The sequence below is a fragment of the Octodon degus genome, unplaced genomic scaffold (genome assembly GCF_000260255.1).
Source record: "Octodon degus isolate 3935 unplaced genomic scaffold, OctDeg1.0 scaffold00080, whole genome shotgun sequence".
Classification (NCBI taxonomy): domain Eukaryota; kingdom Metazoa; phylum Chordata; class Mammalia; order Rodentia; family Octodontidae; genus Octodon; species Octodon degus.
The window spans coordinates 7,433,500-7,440,818 of record NW_004524656.1 but is presented as its reverse complement, the minus strand read 5'-3'; positions in this window follow the sequence as shown (position 1 = coordinate 7,440,818).

The following is a 7,319-nucleotide window of genomic DNA, read 5'->3' as shown; positions in this document are numbered from 1 at the left end:
GGAAGAAGAGGAAGAGGAAGAGGAGGAGAAGGAGGAGGAGGAGGAGGAGGAGTAGAAGAAGAAGCTGGGTGTGGTGGTGCATGCCTGTAATCCCAGCACTTGAAGGCTAAGACAGGAGGGTTGCCAAGAATTCAAGCCCAGCCTGGGCTACAGAGTGAAGTTAAAGGTAGCCTGAACTACATAGCCAGGCTTTGTCTCAAAAAACCAGCAACCCCCATAGAAAGAAAGAAAGAAAGAAAGAAAGAAAGAAAGAAAGAAAGAAAGAAAGAAAGAAAGAAAGGCAAGGAAGGATTACTAATATCAGTAATAAATTAAAAAGGCAACACTGTTACAGTTTCTATAGCAAATATAAAATAATAAAGCCATGTTTTGAACATTATTTGAATAACTTTGACAATGAGGATGAAATGGCTAGATTTCTCTCTCTTTTTTTTTTTTTAGTAGTGGGAATTGAACTCAGGGCCTCATGCTTGCCAGGCAGGCACTGTGCCACTGAGCTACATCCTCTGCTAGATTTTCCAAAAAAGCAATTTAACAAAAATATGTACCCAGGCAAGGTGGCCCATGTCTGTAATCTTAGCACTCTTCAGGCCAGGGCAGAGAGTTGCCATGAGTTTAAGGCCAGTCTGGGCTATATAGTGAGTTCAAGGCCAGCCTGAACTGCAAAGTGAGACTCTGTTTCAAATCCCTTCTCCACAAGAAAGACAAAAAAGAAATGAAAATTGGAATATTCTGATATCTATTAAAGAAACTAAGTCTCTGCCTTCAGCCCCTGTCTAGGATCCCTGGAGTTCTGCTCTGTATGCACAAGGTATAGGAGTCAGTTAAACGTGTAAGAGGAATCTGTAGGCAGATGGGTGGCTCCCTTCCTCCTGAGATCTTTCCTTCTCAACTTCCAGCTGTTCCGCAGCTCCAACTCCTGCCTATGCCTCAGTAAGGTGCACCCTCGGTGGAGCTTCGGAGGCTGAGCACTGAGTGAGCTCCACGGGACCTCTCTAGGATTACTGCGCTTCATGAAGAAGCATGACCCTCTGCATCCTGACACCCTTGCTGGCTCTCTAGTTAGTGCCTTCAAACAGTTGGGTTTCTTATTCGTGCCAATTATGGTACTTTTTTGGGAAGTGATTTCAAACTTCTAGAAGAGTTGAGAGAACACCACACAGAGGCCTCTTTAGATTTTAGTAGACTCATCAATTTTTTCCATACTTTCTCTTCTCAATAACAGATAGGTGACACAGCTATGTGTATATTACACATATGTAGACTTTAGAGTCATAAAAACATTGAGAACACAGCATAGAGTTCACTTATGCCCTGTATGCAGTTCCCCTAACCTATCAGTGTAGTACATCTACTGCGATTAACAAAATCATATTAACATATTATAATTAACTAAAGTCGATGCTTTCTGCACATTTTCTTAATTTTAACCTGATGTTCTTTTCTGTTTCAGGGTCCCATCCAGGCTCATCATGTTATGTGCATTGCCCTGTCTCCTTCCACTGCTCTTGACTACGTCAGTTTCTCTTATTTGTGGTGATTTCTCTTTTTATTTTTTTGTTTTTAAAAGAGTACAAAATAGTATTAAAACAGAAAAAATTAAAAGTGATACAGATTTTCACTTAACAAACTAATATGAATTTCACATTGTTTTTATAATACATAGTGTTGTCTTCCAACCAATTAGTCATATTACCAAAAACATGCACGTGAAATTGGAAAAAGAAAGAAATGCATAAGAAATTAAGAAGACTTTTTTATCAAGATGGTGCCAAAGGTGAAGAAGGAAGCCCCTGCCCCCTCCCAAAGCTGAAGCCAAAGCAAAAGCTTTGAAAGGCCAAGAAAACAGTGCTGAAAGGCATCCACAGCCACAAAAAGAAGATACAAACATCGCCCACCTTCCACCACCCCAAGACACTGCAGCTCCAGAGGCAGCCCAAATACCCTCAAAAGAATGCCCTCAGGAGAAACAAGCTTGACCACTATGCCATCATCAAGTTCCCCCTGACCACAGAGTCAGCCATGAAAAAGACTGAGAACAACACACTCGTGTTCACTGTGGATATCAAAGCCAATAAGCACTAAATGAAACAAGCTGTGAGGAAGCTCTATGACATTGATGTTGCCAAGGTCAATACCCTAATCAGGCCTGATGGAGAGAAGAAGGCATATTTTCAACTGGCTCCTGATTATGATCCATTGGATGTTGCCAACAAAATTGGGATCATCTAAACTGAGTCCAGCTGGCTACTTTTAAATATATACTTTTTTTTCCCAGTTAAAAAAAAAATTAAGAAGAGAAAAAGTACAAACAATTGAAAAAAGAAGACAAAACAAATTAAGTGTTATTGGCTCCTTTCCATAGACCAGCAGAAATGCATAGTACAGTTGTCCAAACTATCTTGCTTACATATGTAGATACATCTCTTGCCCCAACTCCCTCTCCTGTCCTTCTCCTTAGCTCATTAACACTTTGGAGGATTTCTCTTGATTGGGTGTCTTCTTTCTGTCTACACTGGGATTATGTATTTGGAGGACAAAGCCTGCAGAGGTGAAGGGCCACTGACATCATGTCTATGAAGGGTGCCTACTATCAATAAGCCTTAACATGGTTAAATCTTATTGCCATCTTGTTCATCTGGCTAGACCACTGTTTGTGAAGCTTCTCCACTATAGAGTTACTTTTCTTCCTCCTTTCTATACTGTACTGTCTGGAATGAAGGCACCAGCACTCCCCACCACCACTGATAGCAGGTTATCTACATGAACTATATGAAATGCTTGTATGTGGGGGATTTGTCTCTTCTTTTGCTTGCGGTTTTTAATATTTGATTCAGTTTGTAACTGTTATCAGCCGAAGTGTTATCTGGGTGCCTTTTGGCTGATACTGATTATAAACTCTGAAGTAGATCCTCACGTGTCTAACATTTGTGAACGCTTACTTGGTAAAACCTTGTGCTGTGCTACGTATCTTTCGTGTGTCTTATCTAGTTCAGTCCATGCATTAATGAAAGTGTACTGTTACTCTTCTACACTTTCTAGTATGGGAAGTGCTACTTTTCTTGTACTTTTAGTAAGGGTCTACAGGGTCTACAGGATCTCACTGCATAGCTCAGACTCATAGTTATCCGCCTGTGTTCAGCCTCCCAAGAGCTGGGATTACAGGGCGTGCGCCACCATGCCCAGTCTCAGCCTCTGTGTCTATGGGAAGTGCTACTTTGACAAAGAATCTTCATCTATATCATTGTTGGCCACTGTCAGTTTGGTGTCAAAAATGGGAATGGCTCTCAGCTTTTTCACTGGTCTATTCTATGTAAAAAGAAAAAAAAGAAAAGAAATAAGATGAAGTCAGATAGCATGCTGACTTACTGGACTGTTTGGCAAATCATTACCTCTCTAAATGTCAATGTCCGCAGAAAGTAAGGGAATGAATCCCTTCTCTGCCCAGTCAGAGGCTTAGCAGTGGTGGCCAAGAGGGGCAAAACCCTGAATACCAAATGCTTGAACTCTAATATTGGCCATGCTTTCCATAACAGTGGCCTCTCCTTCAGTGCTGCTGTGGGATTAGATAGGTTAACTGTTCAGAGGTCTTGGTGGTTTTTCTTTTCCAACCATAGTTGCTTTTTCATCTTCAACTGACTCCCTGTGCTCTCACCTTTAACATCTAGGTGGGGGATTTTCCTCAGAGTGTCAAACAGGCTTCTAGATGTCTCAGGTCCTTATAGGTGTGAGGTACTATTTTTGTCCTTAGTTAGTAGAAGCAGTGTACATGAGCGTGGAGGCGGTGGGCTGTATAGCTCCTTTATGCTCTGGGGAAGTTAGGCCAACATGGTGCAGTTTGTGTCTGAGCTGCAGGTACCATGGGAAACTCCAGGCGTGGATTCTGGTGGGGTAATAGAGCAAGCTGAGCACCTAGTGACTATACAACCAGGAGTAGCAGGAAAGGAAGATGGGTAACCTCTAAAATAGATTGAGAAATGTGTAAAGAAGTTAGGGCAAGATCCTTCTAGCAGTGGCAAACTAGGTGGTAAAAGGAGATTCATTTCCGTTTTTAGGCTATGTGGCAAGGCACGCGTCTAGGAACACCAGGAGGCCCCCAGGTTAGAGTGACTATCTGAGTCCCAGTTTCTCTATGCACAAAATGGGAGTAATAGTACGCTTTCATAGGGTTAATGCACAGATCGAACTAAATAAGATACGTAGCACAGCACAAGGTTTTACCAAGTAAGCGTTCACAAATGTTAGACACGTGAGGATCTACTTCAGAGTTTATAATCAGTATTAGCCAAAAGGGCACTCAGATAACACTTCGGCTGATAACAGTTACAAACTGAAGCAAATATTAAAAACCGCAAGCAAAAGAAGAGACAAATCCCCCACATACAAGAACTTCATATAGTTCATGTAGATAACCTGCTATCAGTGGTGGTGGGGAGTGCTGGTGCCTTCATTCCAGATAGTACAGTATAGAAAGGAGGAAAAAAGGTAACTCTATAGTGGAGAAGCTTCACAAACAGTGGTCTAGCCAGATGAACAAGATGCCAAGGAAGATCAGAATGGCCAGAATTGGTTAAGGAAGATTCTCTGAAGAAAGTGTAAATATTCTACAGAAAAAGGGCAGAGGAGGCCAGCTGTGTCCATGCTCCAAGGATGTGTGTCTCTTCATCTGACTACTATCTCCTGGGCTGCTGTCCCAATTCATAGTCCCCCTGGCATGATGACATGTGTCCCAAGAGCCCATCTGATTAAGGCCTGCAGGCCACATGCAGGCTGGTGTTCAGGGGAGGGAAGGACCCACCTCAGCACCCTACTGTCATTCAGACATTCATATCTCTGATGCTTGCCAGCTTCTTGCCTACTGTCTAGCACACAGTAGGTCCACATCAATGTCCAGTCAGTGGAGTCAGTGTGCCTGAAAAGGGACTAAGGCATGGAAAGGTGAGATCATTCTCCCCAACAGAAGGAGCAGAAGAGAGCTCCAGTGGTGCAATTGGTTAGTGTGGTACTTAACACAGAAGCAGCAGAAGTAAGAGTCAGCCTAGGTTGGCTGATTATTTGGATCATTACAAGGCATTGTGTTTTCCTCTCCACCACCATCCCATGCCTCAAGAACCAGAATAATGGCCTTTACACATACTTTTTCCTATAACTCCCAACACCACAGCAGTCACACGTGAAGCTCTTAAGAAATTTTTGATGACCAAAGTTGGCACCAGCACTGAGCTGCGGGGAGGATTTCCTTGCTAAACCACTTGCCACAGTGGGCAGGAAATTGAGGGATAAACTTGAATCAGGAGTGGGGAGAAACATAGCCTCATGATCAAGAGCTGGAGAAGAGTGAGGATCCCACACCTAACCCCATAGAGTCCCCAAAACTGATTCTCTACCCTTGGGCCACCTCAGTCCTACACAGCCTGCCACTGCCAGTCTTGCTCCAATTTTGCCTGCAGTCTCCTGCCTGCAACTTCCTTTCCTCCCTCTTTACCTGGCAACCCCAACTCATTCCACAGATTCCAAGTCAAAAGTACCTCCTTGTGGAAGCTCCCTTGGGCCTTTCTCACCAGGGAAGTCCTAACTACAGGCTCTGTGCTCTCCTACAACATGGCCACTTTGCATCTGTCAGCTCCAGAAGGGCCCTATTTTCCTTATGGAGTATTCCCAATGTTTTGCACATTGTTTGGTATTGAGTTAATGCTCAATGAATATATGTTGAATAAAAAGAGCACTCAAGATACATCATGCACAGGTACAAATTCCCTATATTGAATGTGATCATTATGTATACCTAAATTGTGCCAATAACTTAATTAAATAAAAATGTATATTGAATAAATGCATGACCAAATGAATATGGAGATATCCATTGAAATATGACTAGCCTCAATGGTAGAACAAAAGTACCCTGCCCCCCAAATACTCTGAACCTATGAATGTTGCTTGCTATGAAAACAGGGTCTTTGTAGTTACAGTTAAATTAAGAATCTTGAGATGGGAAGGTTATTCCCCTATCATTATGGGTAAATCCAGAATGCAATTGCATTTAAGTTCTTAGAAGGGCCAGGGAGATGGCTCAGTAGAATCAGCACTTGCCTGGCAAGTGCAGGGGCCTGAGTTCAATCCCTGGTTCCGCAAAAAAAAAAAAAAAAAAAAAGGCATTTAAATTCTTAGAAAATGGATGTTATAAGAGGAAGATTTTACACACACACACACACACACACACACACACACACACTGGAGAAGGCAAGCTAAGAAATCTGCAAGACACCAGAAGCTAGAAGAGGTAAGGAACTGTCTGTCCCCTAGAGGCTCCGGAGGGCGCATGGCCTGCAGTTACCTTGCTTTTATCCCAGTGAAACTGACTTGAGCCGCAGCCTCCCTACTTCGAGAGATCACCCAGTTTATGGGTTTCTGTTACAGCAGCCACAGGAAACAAATTCACCTGTCTGTCTGTCCTGTTTCCTGGATCCCAACCTGCCTCTCTGTGATCTGATCAGACACTTCAAGTTTGGGAGAGAAGGAAGCACCTGAAATGAAAAAATGAAAGGGAAAATAAAGGAGAAAGAGAAGAGGATGAGGGCAGAAGGGCAGGACCATGAGCTACAGCGAAAGTGACTAGAAGCTACTGAGTTGCTGAGGTGAGAACCCAAACGGCAGCAAGAAGCCCTGTGTCCCTGCTCCCCTCACCTTAGCCAGTGAATATTCTCCAGGGGAAGTGGAAAAGACTGAGAGCTTTCAAGTCCTCTGTCTGTCTGTCTGTCTGTCTGTCTGTCTGTCTGTCTGTCTATCTGCTAGGCACTAGCCATCATCCCCATGGAGGAACTAGCCTATAGCCATGTAAGTGCCATTCACTGGACTCTAGTCCTAGCCTGGGCTTGCTACTCCCAAACGTACCAGGCAGGCTCCCACCCCAGGGCCTTTGGACTCGCTGCTTCTCCTGTCCAACATGCTCTCCACCTAGAGATCTGCATCTTTATTCTTTCCTCCTCCGCACCCTTAATCAAGTATCCCTTAGATTTCCCTTTCTGTCCTCTTTAACTGTGGTCGGTCCCTCCCTTGCTCTCCCTGGCTCTTATCGGCATCTCACAGGCTGTGTTTATCTCATTATCACTACAGTGAGAACTCCATTCAGCAGAAGCTTTATCTGTTTTGTCTTCCTAGAATGAAGCCTCTAACATGGCAGATAAGCAATAAGTTCTGAAGAATTGAGGATCTTTCTCTGAGGAGAATAGAGGTTCTGGTAGGAAACCTGGGGTGCAGGACAGGAAAGTCTCTATTTCAGAAGCCATTAGCCCAGTCAAGTCTTCCACAACTCCTCAAAA